The sequence below is a fragment of the Lichenostomus cassidix genome, chromosome W (assembly GCF_008360975.1).
Source record: "Lichenostomus cassidix isolate B80296 chromosome W, HeHo_3.0, whole genome shotgun sequence".
Classification (NCBI taxonomy): Eukaryota; Metazoa; Chordata; class Aves; order Passeriformes; family Meliphagidae; genus Lichenostomus; species Lichenostomus cassidix.
Genome location: NC_139510.1, coordinates 23,983,157 through 24,004,536, shown reverse-complemented (window position 1 = coordinate 24,004,536; position 21,380 = coordinate 23,983,157). Strand labels below are relative to the sequence as shown.

The 21,380-nt window shown below is 45.0% G+C and overlaps 1 protein-coding gene across 4 annotated transcripts in view; it reads left to right on the top strand.

The window, feature by feature from the left end:
- Positions 1-21,380, top strand: part of LOC146425727 (protein patched homolog 1-like) — a 228,888-nt gene that overhangs the window by 55,106 nt on the left and 152,402 nt on the right. The gene's annotated exons all lie outside the window — the stretch shown is intronic.

Below are 21,380 nucleotides of genomic sequence, written 5' to 3'. Positions count from 1 at the left end.
AAGGCTCTGCCAATCAAGCCAGCCCTGCCCAATCAAAACCTCCATATACCATAGAAGGGGATAAAGTCCTCGTGGTACATATGAGGAATGTGTTAGGGAAGACAGTTTAAATTAGTTCTGCCTCAAGCAAATCCCATCTGTGGGATTGTTTTTGCTCAAGGACCAGGGTGCACTGTGGGTTATGCAGCGTGACAGGGAGACGTGATACGTACCCCAAATGGATTTGATTTTGGGTGAGAGCAGTCTGTAATGTTGGATTGTATAATATTGGTTGCTGAGTGACAGTGCCACTGTGTGCCATAACTCCCATGGCCAATGAGGATGGACTGCTCCAGATACACCTGTCATGAGCTCCTGATTCAGCACCCAGCCAACAGCACACCAGCCCTCCTGCCCTGGAAGACATCTAGGACGGATAGAACCCACAGTCATGGACTAAATGAACTCAACAGACATCTTGAAGCGATGGCCATTGACTATGGAAATGATACCTGTGCTTGTGTATAGAATATAACCCTCATGGACTTGTGAGATCTCTCCTTAGCTTTTTTAGAATGACAGAACATGCATGACAATGTCTTACAATCAGTAGTTAATAAATTCAGAGACTGACCACATAGACCAAAATCAGTTCTGACTGTACAAGCAAGCAGCATTTAAGAAGTCTTAAGATGCATACATACCCATTAGTCTTCTTTCTTGTACTGAATAACCTTAAATTTCAATGAAAGCATTTTTCAAGTCTTCCAGACTTTTTACTTCTATACTCTGCCAATCAGACCTAGAGAAAGTATTTTTAAAAATAATTCTAAGGATGCTTCCCTCTTACCTGTTTTTCATTTAGGAAAAATCAGGTTGCTTACTAATACTGTCTGTGTGCAGAAAAACTTTATTCTGTTGTTGACAAAGAACATGATGAGCAGAACACACAAGCTCAGATATTCAAAGACAGAACTCCCTTGAGAGCAGGCAGATTTAAATCAAAAGTCTATTATTTTTACATGCCCAATAAGAGGCAGGGTAATCTTTATAATCTGCCAGAGAACTTCAGCTCTTGTAATTTGATTTCTTTTTGGGAGTTTTCAGTCCTGTTTGTGGCTGCTACATTTTATTGTCTAGAAATATGTGCTATTTTAACAATACAAATGGAAATTATTATTGTCATTGAATATTGCCTTTTGTTATGTGACAGGTATAAACTTTTTTAATCTTGGTGCACACTTGGGATAGGGACCTGAAGCTGTGGCTGTCTGGTTTATCTGCATACCATTGTAATGGACTGAAATTAGTTTTATTCTGCTGTTTTTGAGAAACCAGTACACACGTGTAATAGAGATGGCATATATGAACAGTACAAGGAGAGACTAAGTGAGAAAGAGGAGTAGAAGGAAGCCTTTAATGGCAAAGTTGAGAAAGACAGACTATGTACAAGGCTGCGGAGAGAGGTAGAATAAAAGAGACCATTCATGGTTACCATCCCAGCAGGGAGAAGGTAAGGTGTCTGTAGCTTCCCCATGGGCGCTTGTCCCCTGTGGAGTGCTGGAGGTGGCATGGCATAGGAGAGGTTGTGTAGTCTCCTTGCAAGTACAAAATGGTTTTGCCTTCCTGTGCACATTGCTGCTTTTGGGGTTTGATAGTTGTGTTGGGTTGACCCTGGCTAGATGCCAGGTACCCATCAAAGCTGCTCTATCACAGAATTACAGGGTTGGAAGAGACCTCCAAAATCACCGAGTCCAACCCATGCCCTAATAAAGAGAAACGACGAGAGGGAAACTCACGGCAGTCTCAATATGAGATATAAAGTAAGCTCCATTTTATTTCACCAAACGAGAAACTTATATACTGTTACAGAAGTTACTATTCATAGATACACACACACACCTGCAGCTGTTCTCACACATTCAGGGATCCTCCTGCTAACTCCCTTATTCTTTTCTCATAACACTCCTGACTCCTAATCTTTCTCATGGCATTCTTCCCACAGAACATTCTCAGGCAAACAAACCACTGTAGCTTGTTGGAATTTTACGGAGGCCTGACCATGCTGAAGCCTTGCTCAGGCTTGCTCAGTTAGCATGAGTTTTGCTGGAAAACTGCGTTTTCCAACACCCTAACACAACCTCAACTAAACCATGGCACTGAGTGCCACGTCCAATCTTTTTTTAAACACGTCCAGGGATGGTGACTCCACCACCTCCCTGGGCAGACAATTCCAAAACTTTATTACTCTTTCAGTAAAAAACCTTTTCCTAATATCTAAACTAAATTTCCCTTGACGCAGCTTGAGACTGTGTCCTCTTGTTCTGTCAGTTGCTGCCTGGAAAAAGAGACCAACCCCCACCTGACTACAACCACCCTTCAGGTAGTTGGAGAGTGATAAGGTCTCCTCTGAGTCTTCTTTTCTTCAGGCTAAACAACCCCAGCTCCCTTGGTTGTTCCTCATAGGGCTTGTGTTCCAAGCCCTTCACCAGCCTTGTAGCCCTCCTTTGGACATGTTCAAGTGTGTCAACGTCCTTCCTGAACTGAGGAGCTCAGAACTGGACACAGTACTCAAGGTGTGGCCTCACCAGTGCCAAGTACAAGGGAAGAATAACTTCCCTATCCCTGCTGGTCACACTATTTCTAATACAGGCCAGGATGCCATTGGCCTTCTTGGCCACCAGGGCACACTGCTGGCTCATATTCAGTTGGCTGTCAACCAGTACCCCCAGGTCCCTTTCTGCCTGGGCACTGTCCAGCCACACTGTCCCCAGACTGTAGCATTGCAGGGGGTTGTTGTGGCCAAAGTGCAGGACTCAGCACTTAGACTTAATGAACTTCATCTTATTGGACTCTGCCCATCTATCCAGTCATTCTAGGTCTCTTTGCAGAGACCTCCTACCCTCCAACAGATCGACACACTCTCCCAGCTTGGTGTTGTCTGCAAATTTGCTAATCATAGATTCAATACCCTCATCCATGTCATCAATAAAAATATTAAATAAAACTGGCCCCAGAACAGATCCCTGAGGGACACCACTAGTGACTGGCCGCCAACTGGATGCAGCACCATTCACCACCACTCTCTGGGCCCAGCCAGCCAGCCAGTTCTTAATCCAACGAAGAGTGCAACTGTCCGAGCCGTGAGCTGCCAGCTTTTCCAGGAGTTTACTGTGGGAAACGGTGTCAAAGGCCTTGTTGAAGTCCAAATAGACAACGTCCACAGCCTTTCCTGCATCCGCCAGGCGAGTCACCTGGTCATAAAAGGAGATCAGGTTGGTCAAACATGACCTACCCCTCCTAAACCCATGGTGGCTGGGTCTTATCCCCCGGCCATCCTGTAAGTGCTGTGTTATGGCACTCAAAATGAACTGCTCCATGACCTTTCCAGATACCGAGGTTAGACTAACTGGCCTATAATTCCCAGGATCCTCCTTCCTACCTTTCTTGTAAATGGGCGCCACATTGGCCACCTTCCAGTCATCTGGAACCTCACCGGTGAGCCAGGATTGTTCATAAATAATGGAGAACGGCTTCTCTAGCTCATCTGCCAGCTCCCTTATCACCCTGGAATAGATCCCATCTGGTCCCATAGATTTGTGAACATCCAGTTGGCTCAGCACTTCTCTGACTGCTTCCTCCTGGATAATAGGGAGATCATCCTGCTCCTTAACACCATCTACCAGCACAGGAGGAGAGCTGTCCTGAGGACAAACTGTCTTTTCAATAAAGACCAAGGCAAAGAAGGCGTTAAACACCTCCGCCTTTTCCTCATCTGCAGTCACTAAATTCCCTTCCTCATCCGGTAGAGAACCAAGATTGTTCTTACTCTTCCTTTTGCCATTAATATATTTGTAAAAACATTTTTTATTATGCTTCACAAAAGTTGCTAAATTCAGTTCTAACTGAGCTTTGGCCTCTCTAATTTTTCTCCTACATGCCCTGTCAATCTCCTTAAGTAATTCCTGAGATACCTGACCTTGCTTCCAAAGATGAAACATCCTCTTTTTATTCCTTAGTTCCTTCATAAGCTCCTTGCTCATCCAGGCTGGACATTTACCTCGTCAACTCATCTTTTGGCACACAGGGACAGCCTGTTCCTGTGCCCTCAAGATCTCTATTTTGAAGCACGCCCACCCTTCTTGAACTCCTTTGTTTTTAAGGGCTGCTTCCCAAGGAACACTCCAAGTAAGTCTCCTGAATAGCTCAAAGTTTGCCCTCCGGAAGTCTAATAAGAAAGTTTTGTTGGTGCCCTTCCTGATTTCATCAAATATTGAAAACTCTATAACTTCATGATCACTATGCCCTAGACAACCTCCAACCACCACGTCTCCCACCAGCCCATCTCTATTAGCAAACAGCAGGTCTAGCATAGCCCCACCCCTGGTGGGTTCACTCACCAGCTGTGACAAGAAATTATCCTCCACACACTCTAAAAATCTCTTCAACTGCCTCTTCTCTGCTGTGTTAAGTTCCCAGCAGATGTCTGGTAGGTTAAAGTCACCTACAAGAACAAGAGCTGGTGATCCTGAAACTTCCTCCATCTGCTTGTAGAATAAATTATCTACCTCTTCTTCCTGATTGGGCGGTCGATAACAGACTCCCAGCAGGATGTCGGCCTTATCGGCCTTCCCCTTAATTCTTACCCATAGACATTCATCATTATTAGTTTAAATTTCCATGGCATCAAAGGCCTCCCTAATATAAAGGGCCACCCCTCCACCTCTTCTCCCTCTCCTATCTCTTCTGTAGAGCTTGTAGCCATCCATTGCAGCGCTCCAGCTATGGGAGTCATCCCACCACGTTTCTGTGATGGCGACTACATCATAGCTCTGCTGCTACACCATGACCTCCAACTTGTCTTGTTTGTTACCCATGCTGTGTGCATTAGTGTACATGCACTTCAGTTCGGCTGCTAATTTCACCCCCGACTCTGGCTTATCACTCTTGGGCTTCCCTCTGGAAAGCCTAGTTGTATCCCCTTCCCCCTTCAAACCTAGTTTAAAGCCCTCTCAATTAATTCTGCCAGTTCATGGGCTAAAATCCTTTTGCCTGTAACAGATAGTTGGAGCCCATCTGGCTCCACCAAGCCAGGTGTCATAAAAATTGCCCCATAATCAAAAAACCCAAAATTCTTCCAGTGACACCAACTCTTGAACCACTTGTTGATAATGTGGGGTCTCCTGTTCCTTTCATCGCTTGTCTCAGCCACCAAAGGTACTGAACTAAACACTATTTGTGCTCCTGCCCTATCAACCACTTGACCCAGTGCCCTGAAGTACTTTTTAATTGCCCTAATACTCTTCTTTTCAATCTCATCACTGCCAGCGTGGAGTATCAACAATGGGTAATAATCAGAGGGCTGAATCAGCCCAGGGAGTCTCTCAGTAATATCCCATAGCCGGGCCCTGGGGAGGCAACAGACCTCCCTGTGGGATGGGTCCAGTAGACACACGGGGCCCTCTGTTCCCCTCAGGAGAGAGTCACCTATCACGGCTACCTTTCTTTATAATGCTAGAGGTAATTATCTGTCTGACAGGCAAAGTATCACTCCCCTCTGCAAGTGGACAGAGGAAAGAAAATATAATGAAGGGTTCATCAGCTGAGATAAGGACCAGGAGAGATGACTCACCAAATATTTTCATGGGCAAAACAGACTCAGCTTGGAAAAATTACCTGAATTTTTCACCAATCAAAATCAGAGCAGGAAAATGAGAAGTAAAATAAATCTCTCCTTTGCAGCTCTACCTCCTCCCCCCAGCAGCACAGGGAGACAGGGAATGGAGGTTATGGTCAGTTCATCACACATTGTTTCTGCCACTGCTCGTAGAGAAGAGTCCTTTCCCTGCTCCAGCATGGGGTCCCTCCCATGGGAGACAGTTCTCCATGAACTTCTCCAGTGTGAGTCCTTCCTAAGGGCTACAGTTCTTCATTAACTGCTTCCAGCATAGGTTCCTTTCCACAGGATGCAGTCCTTCAAGAACAGCCTACTCCAGCGCAGGTCTCCCACAGGGTTACAAGTCCTACCAGGAAACCTGCTCCAGCGTGGACTCCTCTGTCTATGGGTCTGCAGGTCCCTGCCAGGACCCTGTTCCAGTGCAGGCTTCCCACAGGGTCACAGGCTCTTTCAGGCATCCATCTCCTCCAGCGTGAGGCTCCTCCACAGGCTGCAAGTGGATCTCTGTATCCCCGTGTTCCTCCATGGGCTACAGGGGCACAGCTGCCTCACCATGGTCTTTACCATGGGCTGCAGGGGAATCTCAGCTCTGGCACCTGGAGTAGCTCCTCCCCCTCCTTCTCCACTGACCTTGGTGTCTGCAGAGTTGTTCCTCTCACATATTCTCACTCCTTTCTTCTCTGAGTGCAATTACATCTGGACAATAACTTTTTTCCTTTTTAAGTATGTTATCAAAGAGGTAGTACCACCATCTCTGATTGGCTCGGCCTTGGGCAGCAATGAGTCCATCCTGAAGCTGGCTGGCATTGGTTCTGTGGGACATGGAACAAGGTTCTAGCAGCTTCTCACAGAAGCCACCCCTGTAGGCCCCCACCACTGATATCAAATCCTTGCCATGCAAACCCAATACAATAGTAAAGGTTAAGTCTCAAATGGCTATATTGGGGTATATTTCTCAGTCTGTGCTTTTATGCAGTTACTAAGTCATGAAGGTGATGGTGGGCATTATTTTATTCCTCTCTACTCCCAATCTAGTGATAACAAGTATTGCAAATTGCAGATGTTGCCTGCATTGGACATTGTTACCTGCATTGGACATTGCTCAAGCAGTAATGGAAACATTATAATGGAGCACTGATCTACACATATGATTTCTCAAAAAGGGTCAGTATCCTCTGGCGGGATGAAATTTATGTAAGTTGTCCATTACTATTACTGGGCATCCTGTTCCCATGCTTGACAACACTTTTCATGAAGAAATTTTTCCTAATATGCAATCTAAACATCCCCTTGTGCAACTTGAGGTCATTTCCTCTTGTCCTAATGCTTCTTACTTGGGAAAAGAGACCAACATCCATCTTGTTACAACCTCCTTTTACGTAGTTGTAGAGAGCGATAAGGTCTCCTCTGACTCTCCTTTTCTCCAGAATAAACAGCCCCATTTCCCTCAGCTGCTTCTCATAAGACTTTTCTCTAGACCCTTCAGCAGCTTCGTTGCCCTTCTTTGGATGTGCTCCAGCACCTCAATGTCTTCCTTGTAGAGAGGGGCCCAAAACTGAACAAAGTATTTGAGGTGTAGCCTTACCAGTGCCGAGTACAGAGAGGCAATCACTTCCCTGGTCTTACTGGCCACATTATTTCTGATATAAGCCAGGATGCCATTGGCCTTCTTGGCCACCTGGACACATGCTGGCTCATGTTCAGCTTGCTGTTGACCAACACCCCTGGGTGCTTTTCTGCCAGGCAGCTTTCCAACCACTCTGCCCCAAGCCTATAGCATTGCATGGGGTTGTTGTGACCCAAGTGCAGGACCCGGCACTGAGCCTTGTTGATTCCTTGTGAACAACTAGACAACAAATTAATAAGTAATTATTTTTGTCTGTCACTCATTTGATGCCTGATGGTTTTTTTTTCCTTTTTCATTATACTTTTATACCCTTTTTATATACTTTATACCCTTTCCTATTCCTGTACTTTTTACTCCCTATATCTTAGCCCACATGTTTATAACTCTTGAACTCTAGCCTAGTTCAGAATTCTTTGGGGAAGACGAAACATCCCCACAATCTCAAGAACATGAGGCACCAACCCTGAACGGAGCCTCATCTCTGGAACATGTTTTTATAAACTAAGTTGTAGCCTTTTTAGGGGGGAGGTAATTAGAATAAGGGGGCAATTACTTCATTTGTTAGGTTTCTTATTGGGGAATTTTAGATAGGTATGCTAATTGGTGAGGTCCATAAAATTGTATACGCGTTGTACCAGGGTCTCTTTTCGTCGTGGTACCACCTTTGACAAAGGTGCACCTGGGATCCTATTAAACCAAAGTAATACCCTTTTCCCTATACTGCGGTGTCTGCGTCTCATTTTTACCAGCATTTTAGGCATCAATTGCCTCCTTTAGGATTAAGATCTGCTGGTGTAGCAGAGATCAAACAATCCTACAACCACTCAGTATGAAATGAAGTTTCTAATAGCAGGTTCTAGAGTTTTTTATTGTCGCGGTTGAGATGGACACAATACATACAGACACACCAATGGCTTTCAGTCAAAGGAAAGAAAAAGTTTTCTTTATTACTACAAAGCCTCTTTTATACTATTCCTTAGCATTCACGCCACATGTTCATTGGCTCCTAATTTACTACATTACAAAATCATTGGCTATCTATAGTTAGCACACGTTCTTGCAAAAACAGCCTCCCTCATGCAGGTGTACATTCCTCTTTCTGTTGTTTTTGCTTCTTGCTTCTGTTGATGCTGAGATTTTCACGGGTACAAGCGAATTGTATCAGTTCGATGTCTGTGAGCAGAGGCAGGCCAGCTGTCAGTTCCCACATTTTATAAGCAGGTTAATGGAATACCATGTAAATGTTGAACACTAATTGTGAGAAAAGTATAGGTAAGAAAACTACATTTGAAGTACAACATGAACTGAATGATTCAATGTAATGTCTTTACAGTGGGGAAAAGGTTAAGACTGCTTGAGCCGCCCCCCTCCCCCACAACAATGGAGGGGAAAAACAAAAAAAAACAAACTATGAGAGGTTAAAAACATTAGTCACAATTTACTAAAAAAGATAGCAATAAACACAACAATAAAAAGAAAATTGTACAAAAAAGGGAATGGCTTAACTGACAAAGGCAAGGTGTCACTTGGCCCCCTGGAACAAAGGCAAGCTGTTGGGGGCTTACAGAGTGGTTTCAATGGCAGATGGAGGGTGCTGGCACTGCCTAGAGCAGCCCCAGATCTGCAGTGGTGGTTTCCTGCTCCCTCTCTGTGGCAGCAGCGGTGGCAACGGGTCTCTCTCCCTGACAGCAAGTGGCAGTGGTGATGGGGGGTGCTGGGTCTCCCTCTCAATGGAAGCAGTGGCAATCTGCTATGGGGTCCGAAGCAGGCTCTGGCTGCACTCAGCTTAACTGGACTGGGGGTTACCCCTGCTGTTCCATTTCTTACGGCAACCTTCTGCACAGGAGCTGTCTTTTTTCAAGGTTTGGGCTTCATGGGCTGGAGAAAATGAGGAACAGGGGACATGGGGTGACAGTATGGTCTGGGCAGCCCCCACCTCTCCCCAGCACCAGGCCAGAGAAAGAATGGCCATTCTTCCATTTCCGACTGCAGGTCTTAAAGAGACAGTCCACTAAAGATGACATAGAGGGAATGTAGAATACGCAAGTTGGACTCCGCCTCCTATCCCTGTAACTAGGACATTCAATAAATTCAAAAATTTTAGTAAGTCAGTGGAAATTTTTCAGTCAGAAATGGTGCCAATAAAAATTATAAATAGAGTTTCACACTCGTGTATTTGGAAGGTGCATCATTTACTCCCTCAGCAAATCTGTAGATGACGCCAAGCTGAGTGGTGCAGCTGATATGCTTGAGGGAAGGGATGGCATCCAGAGGGACCTTGACAGGCTTGAGGAGTGGGCAAATGTGAACCTCATAAAGTTCAACAGGGCCAAGTGCAAGGTTCTGCACATGGATCGGGAAAATCCCAAGCACAAATACAGGTTGGGTGGAGAACTGATTGAGAGCAGCCCTAAGGAGAAAGACTTAGGGATGTTAGTTGATGAGAAGCTCAACATGACCTGGTAATGTGTGCTTGCAGCCCAGAAAGCTAACTGCATCATGGGCTGTATCAAAAGAAGTGTGACCAGCAGGTCAAGGGAGGGGATTCTGCCCCTCTAACCTGCTCTAGTGAGACCCCACCTTGAACACTGCATCCAGCGCTGGGGCCCCCAACAAAAGAAGGGTGCAGACCTGTTAGAGTAAGTCCAGAGAAGGGCCACAAAGATGATCAGAGGGCTGGAGACTTCCAGTACCTAAAGGGGGCCTACAAGAAAGACAGAAAGGGACTTTTTAAAAAGGCATGAAGTGGTAGGACAAGGGGTAATGTCTTTAAAGTGAAAGAGGGTAGTTTTAGATTAAATACTAGGAAGAAATTCTGTGAGGGTGGTGAGGCCCTGACACAGGTTGCTCAGAGAGATGGTATAGGCCCAGTCCTGGAAGTGTTCAAGACCAAGTTGGATGGGGCTTTGAGAAGCCTGGTCTAGTGGAAGGTATCCCTGACCATGGTGGGGGGTTGGAACAAGATGATATTTAAGGTCCCTTCCAACCCAAACCATTCTATGATTCTATGTTCCCCATGCTGTGTGAATTAGTGTATATGCACTTCAGAGAGGCACCTCAGCGTATTGATTTTCCAGAAAGGGTTTTGTGGATTTCTCCATAATGATGACTTGTAAGCACTGCCTTGCTTACATGCAAGATCTTTGGGTGTGGTAGCCTACAGTGATTTTTGGAAACTTTCAGTTAAAAGAAAACATCTAACTGGCAGAAAATTTATAAGCTTTTTTGTCTTTCTTCTTGTTCTTTATCACTTATGATATATTGAAAGGCCACTGATATATATATTTGCTTTTGGTCCATCCGTATTGTCCTAGGTTGCAATATAGATGTAGTTAAGTATTCTATTTATTACCACCAGCTGTGGGCCGTTAGCTGCTACCACCTGCTAATGACCCACTCCGGATGACAGGCAATGGGCCATCAAGGACCCACCGTGTGACTCATGGACTTATCTCATCCCATTGTGGGATGTTCTGCCCAGGAAGGAGGGGCCAGGTGTTCCCACCTGGATATAACCTGGCCTTGGGACTGCCTGAGCTAGCCCTGTCTACTGGGTTCCCAGAGGACGAGAGCTACCACTGGATCTTCAGTTGGAGACTAGACCTTCACAGGATCACCGCTTCAACTGGACTACTTCAGTTGGACTGCTACCACCACCCTAACAGGGTGTTAGGTTGTATCTGACTTTGTCAGTGCTTTTCCTTGTATTATTTCACTTATTTTTAGTTTCAATCTGGACTTGTGATCTCCCACTGGTTTGTTTTCAAACCAACACACGTATGTTTTCACATAATCTTTTTCTCTTTGCAATCTAAGTTTACCATCTTTTTGTATGAGTGTTATGTTGTATAAAACATCTGCATTAAGCCTGTGAAGTTATCTTTACTCTTTTTGCAAGAAGAAATGTTCATAGTGGACTTATCAAGTAAATAATTAATTGGTGCAATGCCTTAAGAACAATGCGCAGCAGCTCTATTGTTGAATTCTGGAACATGTACCTGCTTTCTTGGATGTTTTTGTTCTTCCTGTTTTGAATGTAAAAGGGGAAAAAACAGCTTTGCTTCTGATGACAGACTTGTGTGATTGATGCAATTCAGATTAGCTACATTTGCATTGTTCAGTGAAATTAATGTATTTTGACAGGATCTTGATTAGGAAGCAATAATTTCTTTTGAAAATCAACAGTTGATCACTTTCAGCAGATAGGAATGATGCCCTTTGTCTTGCATAGTTTGATCTGTTTGTTCAAGTTATAGTTAAATTTAAAAGTGAAGTGTGAGTGGAATGGGATAGAATAGCAGAAATAGATGTTTATGGTTGACTTAAAAGTCCTCATTCAATTTGGTCTTTATTATCTTGGGTGGCACTGTTGTGGTTTGACACTGGCCAAGCACCAGGCACCCGCAACAGCTGCACACTCACTCTCCCCTGCCACAGCTGGGCAGAGGAGAGGGAAAAAAATTAAATGAAGCAGTCATGAGTTAAGAACCAGGAAAAAACACTCCTGTTGGAAAACACAGTTTTCCAGCAAAACTTGTGTTGGTTGAGCAGGCCTGAACAAAGCCTCAGCATAGTCAGGCCTCACTAAAAATCCTAGCAAGCTGTCATGAGAAGCTAACACCTGGGAACCACAGCTGTGCTTCTGGGCTGTGAGAAGAATGTCATTGGAAAGAATAGGGAGTCAAGAGTGTTATGAGAAAGAATAAGGGAGTCACCAGGAGGATCCCTGAATATGTGAGAACAAACTGTGGATACGTGTGTGGCTATAATTAGAAACATCTATAACTGTTCTCTCTCGCCGTTTGTCAAATGGTGACCCTCCGACGTGATACGGAGACACAGATAGCAGGACTTAGGACCCTGCTCCAAGAAGTAACGACCATGGACACTGGCAGCAGAGTTTATGACCCTGTTCCAGAAAGCGGCGAGAACGGAGAGGTACCAGAGCAGCGCCGGTGGGCTAAGATCATCGCCCCTGCTTGTGGGGAGTGATCCGAAGGCTCGGGCCGATCAAGACCCGCTTCCGTGAGGGCTATACTTTGGTGAAGCTGCATTGGCGACTGCGGAAAATAGAGAGACGCCCCAGCGGTGCACTCTGACGGCGGCAACCAAGATACTTTAAACCCAGCTGGACCAAAATGGAGACAGAGGTAGCCCAATGTTTATTGTTATGCTTTTTAGAAAAGCATGGACTATGTAAAGGCACTCTATCGCAGTTAGCTGGCCTGATTGTGGTAGGACAAGCCTATGGATTTTTTTACAAATCCTGCTACAGTATTCAAAGGAGTGGTTAAATTATGGAGCTAGTTTACTTCTAGAGGGTAATAAAACTGCAAAAAAGCTTGGCAAACCGTGGTGTAAAGTAATAGCCTGCTTGCAGCAACATGCAGCAGAGCGAGAACTTGCAAAGGTAACAGCAAAGAGAGTGGCAGCCGCAGAGAGTAGAGAAAAACCTGAGAGTTGCCGTCCTGCCTTTAACATGCAAAAAACTTCGGCAGCCACACAGCCGGGGAGCCCCCCCCGCTGGGGGGGGGGGGAATCGTAGCTCTCCCTCGCTGCCACCGCTAGCAGAAGGAGAGTGCTCCGCGCCACTGCCAGAAGTTGAAAACACACAGTTACCAGCTCCCCTCCCCCGTGAAAAGAAAAAGATCATTGAGGAATGCGAATCTAGCCCTGGGGTGCCTTCGGAGTCTATGCAAACTACTTGAGCATTAAGTACAATTGAAACAGCTAATATGCCCGATTGGATGAAAAAACTATTTCTGTGTCAATGTATCATAGAACTTAGCAACTTTACAACGAAAAACATCTTAGCTGCCTTATTTGAAAGTGCCACTGTTGAATTTTTGCCAAAACAACTGAATACGATACCAGGGAAAGCTCAAGTAACAAAAGCCACGCGGGTACAGCAAAAGAGTAGCCAGCAGTCACCCCGTTGTTATTGATGTGGCAGCAAAGAACACATACGAAAAAATTGTAACGAAAAGTTTGGTGTTCCCGCTGCAACAGAGATACTCACAGCACAGAAGCTTGTAAAAACAGGAAAAACAGACAGAGAGCAGCCGGCTGCCGCGCAGCAGCGACGGCCCCTCCCCTCCGCCGCACGCCGCCTGAATCCTGCACGCAGAGACCTGTAGCGGAAGTTGCTCCAACCACAGTTTCCGGTCGAATGGCACAGAGAGCGGAGATCGCAGAGGGTGCCCCGGTGGGCGGTGCCACAGGCCATCCACGCCTCCTTCACCACCCCAACTGTGATGTCTGTGGTAAGGTCCTAAACGCTACCCCTCCCCAAGGATGAAGAAATGATTGACAGCTTCAGCAGCGAACCAAAACTAACCAACAGCATTGCCAGCAGAAACAACAGACTGATATACCGGAATCAGAGGTGCGCAGAGCCGAGCGAAAGCCTGGGGCAGTTCTGCCGCCCTTGCCCCCCTTCGCTTTCTCCTGTTCCGTTCCCTTCCCAAGGAGTCCTGTTCAAAGCTTTAAAAATCAATCCAATGGAGTTGTTTCTCCTCGTAGTCATGAAGAACTTTCAAGAGTTCTTCCTTTTTGTTCTCTAGCTGCAGATACAGATCTTTGAACACGCTCTCCAGCTGTTCCCCCCAAGACCTCTAATTATTCGCTTTGCCAGGTGAAACACCCATTGCCGAGTGTCAGCTTTTCCCTTCAGCTGCCGCACACAAACAACAGCAGCAACCTGAAGCTAACCAACAACACAGAACAAAGCTGCACCTTCTGCTCGCTGAGACCAACACCGAGACCGAGACCGCTGCTGAGAGTGACGCAGGCAAACACCAGCTGCATCCCAAGATGCCCTTGTCAAAGCTCCAAAAAGCAATTTGTGAATGTGTTTTCAGAGTACCCTGTTGTTTAGTGCAAACAAGTTATAGTTTGTACTTGTTTCCAGCTCTTCACAAATGAAAAAGCATTGTAACAATATAATTATCCTTATAAGTAATAACACCTTGATTGCTAAAGCCTTGAACAAAAGCTAAATTTTGCTAAAGTGTTGCTTAAGACAGTGTTTGTGTGTATGTGTGAATATTGCAGGCCTGCTGAGAGTGTAGTTTTGTGAAGTTGTAAGGGTCCGGAGGGGTCCGGCCGCCTGGCCCCAACGAGCTTCCGGGGCTTCGGGAGACCTCGGGGGCCTCACCTGGCCCAAGCTCTCAGCCCTCCCGGCTGTTCAGCTCTGTCCAGAGGCGGCTGCGGTCAGCCTCAGTGTTCCCAGGCTCGCTCCTTGGAGCGGCAGGGACCACGCGGCGGAGGCGGGTGCCTGCCGGGCAGGAACGCCGTGGAGTCGCTGGTCGCTTCCCGTGATAAAGAAAGGGCGACGAGCCGAGAGTCAGCAGTGTGCAGTTTATTCAAGGAGAAGCAGCGCGGGGGAGGCACACTGGGGGCTCTCGGGCGGGGCAGTCCACGCAGCTGCCGGGCGCAGAACCCGGCGGGGCTGGGGTCGCGGCCACGCCACCCCGAGAGAACAAAGGGAAGGGGTTTTTAGGGGGAAATACGGGGTTTCCCGGGGAGGAACAGCAGGGGCGGAGCCAACGGGGCTCCGGGACAACATGAGGGACAAGCGGGGGAGCAAATGAAATATAAGTAGGGAGGGGATTACAAGCAACTCATGGGGGAAGCCCGGCAACAGAACATTCTAGTGAGGGCAAGCAGCGGGGGCTGTGATAGGGGCGGGGAAGCGAACTTTAAACCAATAAGCTTAGGAAAAACTTTCCAGGGGAGGGAGAGAGCGGTTTACGGCCCGGCCTCCTCCGAGTCCCAGGCGATGGCATCCTCGGCAGCGTCCCCGTGGATTACGCCGACCGCCGGCCTCGGGGACTCGGGATCTGCAGCATCGGGCCGCCGCACCCCCACAGTTTTGATTTCTTGAGAGTTTTGATGTGTGGATGAAACCTATGAGTAAAGTTATACTGAATAGTTTAAGCTACCTGATAAGTGTCATTAAAGTTAGATTTAAATAATACCTTAGTAAGTTTACCTAAGATGAAAGCTAAGCAAGATTGAAATAATAAAAGTATGGCAAATTGCATAAAATTTTAAATTCTATTAAGTTTTAAATTCTGTTAGAGTTAAGTTTTGTTAAAGTGATATTAATTTTAAATTCCATTGAGTTTAAATTCAATTATAGTTAAGTCTCTTCGGTGTTACTCAGTTTACTATCTGTTAGTTTTAAATCAAATTTGTTAAGATTAAGCTTTATTCATCTTCAGTGATATCAATTGTAAGTTTTAAATTTATTAGTTTATATTGTTATTCACAAAAGCCTTTGCAGTTTTATCTTCCTTAGTTAAAGTCATATTATAATGTCCACTGTTTTCAGATATTTCACCTTACCTTATATAGTTATCTACAAAAATAGTAACATGTTAAGACACTCTCCTTATTGATATTAATCAAAGCTTGTTTATAAGATGTTCTAAGAAAACCCTCCTACTTAGGGCCTAGGCTCTGGCCAAGCCTTGGTCCTAACAAGTTGGGAAATATGCCATGAGTCCCAAGTATTCTGCACCAAAATGTGATCAAGTAATTTTGACTTGCCAAATTGAGCTTATAAAAGTTAAACCTTCTTCCAGGTAAACTTGGAGTCCTTACCTGGGAAAAGTTCTCCAAGCTTTGCCTGTGAAGTGAATGTTTTCAGCAGTGGCAGTTCCTGAACCGTGGCAACATAACTAAATAACTAGTGATATTTCCTTAAGTAAATTTATAATAATTGTAGTAATAAAAATTACTTATAGCAAAGCAAATTAATCTGATAACAGACAACGTCTGTTCTCACAAATAAAACAGGGGAATTTGTTGGAAAACACAGTTTTCCAGCAAAACTTGTGTTGGTTGAGCAGGCCTGAACAAAGCCTCAGCATAGTCAGGCCTCACTAAAAATCCTAGCAAGCTGTTGTGAGAAGCTAACACCTGGGAACCACAGCTGTGCTTCTGAGCTGTGAGAAGAATGTCATGAGAAAAGATAAAGAGTCAGAAGTGTTATGAGAAGGAATTGGAGGAGTCACCAGGAGGATCCCTGAATATGTGAGAACAAACTGCAGATACGTGTGTGGCTATAATTAGAAACATCTGTAACAGTATATAAGTTTCTCGTTTAGTGAAATAAAATGGAGCTTGCTTTATGACTTATATTAAGTCGTGTGTGAGTTCTCTCTCGCCATTCATCACACTCCAAGGGCAAAATAGGCTCATCTTAGAAGTACAAAGTGAATTTATTACTAACAAATCCGAGGAGGAAAATGAGAAGTAAAATAAGCCTGTAAAAACACCTTTTTCCCCCCAACTCCTCCCTCCTTCCCACCAACAGCGCAGGGAGACAGGGCATGGGGGTTTCGATCAGTTCGTCACCTGAGACCTTCTTCTACTGCTCAGGGAAAGGAATCCTTCCCCTGCTGTTCAGTGGGGCCACTCATCCACGGGGTGCAGTCCTCCAAGGACAGGCTACTCCAGCTTGGAAGCAGGGGCTTCCTCTCTCTACCAGGTCTCCCACTGGATCACAGCCTCCTCCAGGCATCCACCCAGTCCAGCGTGGGCACCTCCACGGGCTGTGGGTGGATTTCTGCATTCCCTGTGGATCTCCATGGGCTGCAGGGGGACAACCTGATCCACCATGATCTTCACCACAGCCTGCAGAGGAAATTCAGCTCTGGTGCCTGGAGAACCTCCTCCCCCTCCTTCTTCACTGACCTTGGTGTCTCCATGTTGTTTCCCTCACATGTTCTCATGTCCTCCTTTTCTCTGGCTAGAAAAAAGCTGTGCCCCACTTTGTTTTGATTTTCTTCTTAAATATGTTATCACAGAGGCATAACCAACATATCTAATTGGCCCAGGCTTGGCCAGCGGCATGTTCATCTTCAGAGCCATCAGGAATTAGCTCTGCTGGACATGGTGGAAGCTTCTAGCAGCTTCCCACAGAAGCCATCTCTGTGGCCCCCCCACTACCAAAAACCAGGCCATGCAAAACCAACACAGGCATTTAAACAAAAAAAGAAAAAGGAGACATTTTGTGTTATGAAGTATGAACTGCAAAAGCAATCTTTTCTTCCAAGACATATAGATCATAATCCATGTGCTCCCCTTTCCCCAATGCTTGGTCTCTGTAAGACAAAGCAAAATTTATTAGCATGTTATATACTGGGTGCTGGAATAAGACTGCAGTGGACATGAATGTCAGTCTCATAAGTGAAACTGGAGTTTAATAAATCATAGAATGATAGAATATCCTGAGTTGGAAGGGACTCTTGAGGGTCATCGAGTCCAACTCCTGACTCCACCCAGGGCAACCTAAATGTTGAACCAAATATCTAAGAGCATTGTCCAGGCACTTCTTGAACACCAACAGGACTGGGGACATGACCACTTCCTTGGGGAGCTTGTTCCAGTGCTTGAGCACCTTCTTTGTGAAGAACTTTTTCACAATATCCAATCTGAACTTCTCCTCATGCAGCTTTAAGCCATTCCCTGAAGTCCCATCACTGGACACCAGAGACAAGAGATCAGTACCTCCCTCCCTGCTCCCCCCAAAAGGAAGTTGTAGAGAGCAATGCAATCACCCCTCACTGTCTTTTCTAAGCTGAACAAACCTGCTATCCTCAGCCGCTCCTCATAAGTCATGCCCTCTAGTTCTTTTACTATCTTTGTTGCCCTCCAGTGGACACATTCTAATATTTATATATCCTTCTTATATTGTGGAGCCCAAAACTGCATACAGTACTTGAGGCAAGGCCATACCAATGCTGAACATAGTGGGACAATCACTTCTTTCAACACAGCAGCAGTACAACAAATCTAATATATGGGTTTGAAAAGTAACTTTCAATCTAGAATGATAATTTGATAAGGAATATGCTATTTAATTTGAATTTGCATTTAGTTGTGATTAATGTGCTCAAACACTTGAGACAAAGTCTAAGTGGTTTTAGGCTTTAATTATTGATAGAAATTCACAGTAGCTTTTTTGTTACCATGCATATTCAACCTTATTTATTGTATATCCTGTCACTGTAATAAAAGGGATGTTAATAAGGGAAATCTAGGTGAGGAATTTATAATTTGCCTTTTATTTTTTTTACTGTGGGATTATCATTGTTACTTTATGTGAAGGAGGTAGTGCCACAAATCACAGACTGACTAAGAAAATGGTTGGACTGTGTTGTAGAAGTACTTATTTCTTTGAAGAATTCTTGAACTAAAAATTAAGTGTTGCCTTGTGCCAGAATGATTATAATTCTTGAGAGCCTGATTCTGACAGCTTTATCCATGCTGGGGCCTAGATTCTTGCCTGATGGTCCCATTAGCTCCAGGGGGGTTGTGGGTAGAGTGAGGGTCCAACAGATTGAAAAAGTATGTCCTAGCCTTGTTCAGACTTGAGAATGTCATCTCTCACACTGCTGACTGGATATAGATCAGTCTTCCATTATGTGGCCCTAACAAGAAAAAGATATACATGTATAGTTTCTATTCCCACTGTTGCAGAGTCGAACTTTGACAGTAATTTAGATCACCAGTGCCAAGGTGACTAGAACTGAAGAAAATGTAACAAATTAGACCAGGTCTGTAGCTTGGACCTAGCAGAGCAATAAAGTTAATAAATTGGAAGAGATGGAAACAATGTATTGGTGGTGTTCTTGTCCTCCTCATCTGGATATGGTCTTGATTCAGCTAATGGGCTGAATTTTTTGAACCTCCTCCCACATTCATTTTCTAGATACTATAGGGGAGGTTATATAAAGTCTATATGTATTCTAGATAAATGCTTTTTTGTAAGTGTGTCTTGGTTTGAAAGACAGGTGTCTGTTAAGGAAGGTGGGAACCTCCCTTATAATAGAGAATATGACCCCCCTTCCCTCCAAGTTATTATAACTTTGAAATCAAGGGGCTTTCAGGCAAAGATATAGGAAAAAGGAATAGCAGTTTAGTATTTATAACGAGGCAAACAAGCAACAAACAACAGTAGCAACAACAAACAAACCAGAAACCCAGTGGCAGCCTTCTCTGGGCTGCCAGGCACCCTCCCCTTTGGTGCAGTTATGGTTACAGCCGGCAGGAGCATTGTTGGCTCCCAACCGGGCAGGGCAGGTGCGATGATTCCCGCGCAGCTGCAGGGGGCACAGTGGAACGAGGTCAGCTCCTCTCTCACGTTGGTAATGGTGGACAGGCTGGATGGCAGGATGGGGTGCAGCAGGAACCTCAGAGCAGCAAGCTGGAATGGCAGGGCTGGCTCACCCAGGATAGCAAGCAAAAGGTGGCAGAAACTCCGCAGCTTTGCCAGGAGCCGCCATGTGTCCTGGCAGATAGGGAGTGTGGGGTTACAGTGTGACACAAACAAGCTCAAAACAGAGGCAGAAAAAAAAAAAATGACAGAGCTAGGGAACAGCAGACGGGCTCCTGGGTACCAGCTGAGGCACATAGCAGGGGAGATGCGCCCTCCGGGAGGGAGTCAGGGGTTGGGGTCCCAGGTTTTCCTTTGAGGCACCTGAGTGGATGGTAAAAGTCCTTCCTAGTCAAATTTGGTGTTAATAAGGTCGCAGTTCAACAGCTGCTCTTACAAACAATGGCTCATCCAGTAAGGAAACGGTAGTACAGAGCTGGGCTCCGGCGGTAGCGGCGAACTCTCTCGCAGCAAAACAGCAGCTCCACCATCCCCTCTGATGCCCCAAGAGCCAAGTGAGCTAGGAGTGATGCCTAAAAGCAGGCTACATGAAATAGAGGCCAAGACAAATTAGGAGTGTAAAAAGCAGGCAAATTTATTCAAGGCCTTCAAGGTACATTCAGGCAAGCAAAGTCCCCCTCAATGGACTTCACCCAAAATGGATGCTGGGTTACTAGCACTTCACCTTTTATAAGTTCTGTTCTATTAGCATATTGGTCTTTAATTCTCCAATCACACCCTTAGGCGATGATGTTAACCACCCCAGGCCCACTGCCCCCCAATTCACAGTTGTTTACATGTGTTCGGGCCCTAGGGCATCAAATGTGTCCTTGGATTTTCTATTCAGAGGGATTGTTTTGGCTAAAGGTGTTGGGAACAGAGGTTTTTAGCACTTTATAAGAAGCACAGAATGCTGAGAAATGGAGGCTTGACAATCCAATATGGATTTACTACAAGCTTCAGTTTATTGATTTACAGCATACAGTTTTATAGTGTAGTTAACTAAATCATGCATATTCTGTAATCCTACAATACTATTGGTTATATACTTCCACGCCCTAAGTTTGGCTACTTGCCTTAACATGTATCTATGTTTATCTATAGTGCCTGATTTCTGCATATTTGCTACCAATTAACGCATTCTCGACGTCTCCCACGACTTCTATGTTGCAGGAAAGTCATGGTGACCTAGATCGCTGATTGGACGCAGGTCTCTAATTAATAGTTGGCTGAATATGGCTATTGTTAAGAAGTGGCTTGTTAAGAAGCAATCTATCTACGTTGGCGTGTCCCTTCTCTAGAAGCCAGCTTTCCACAACAGAACTACATCAGGTTAAACATACATGAAGAGTAAAAAACTAGAAATTATTAAGGCATCAGGAGCAACAGGTGCTCTCCTCCCCCCCTCACCCTGGGTACATCTTTTGTATCTCTTAAGTACCAATAGTTAGGGTCTCTTAGCTAGAGATGGGACAAAATTCCCTAAGAGAAAGACAAGAAGAGGAAAAATCCTAACCTCCAACAAGATCATTTTTCATTCCTATGTAATTTTCTCTGTGAAGGCAATTTGAATAATGTATATGAATTATCCCCTGCATCACACCATGTTATGCAGGTACTGAACCACTAGGGCAAATTGTAGATGGTCCTTTCTGCTACACTTTGTTGCACTCAGGACTGCACCTCTTTGTGTGAATTTAATATTTTTTCACTTTATATAAGGCTGAAAGAAATACTCAGGCTCACTTACTCTTTCCCTCTTCCCTTTTTTTAACTGAAGAGAAACCTCCCCCTTCTACCTTTGCCAAATTATTTATAACACTGTAAATTGAAGACATTTATCTTGAAATGTGCTATTGGAGAAGACTGTTTATACAAGTGAAAGAAATGGTAACATGAGTATTTGGTCTGGTCTGCAAGGAAAAGATTGT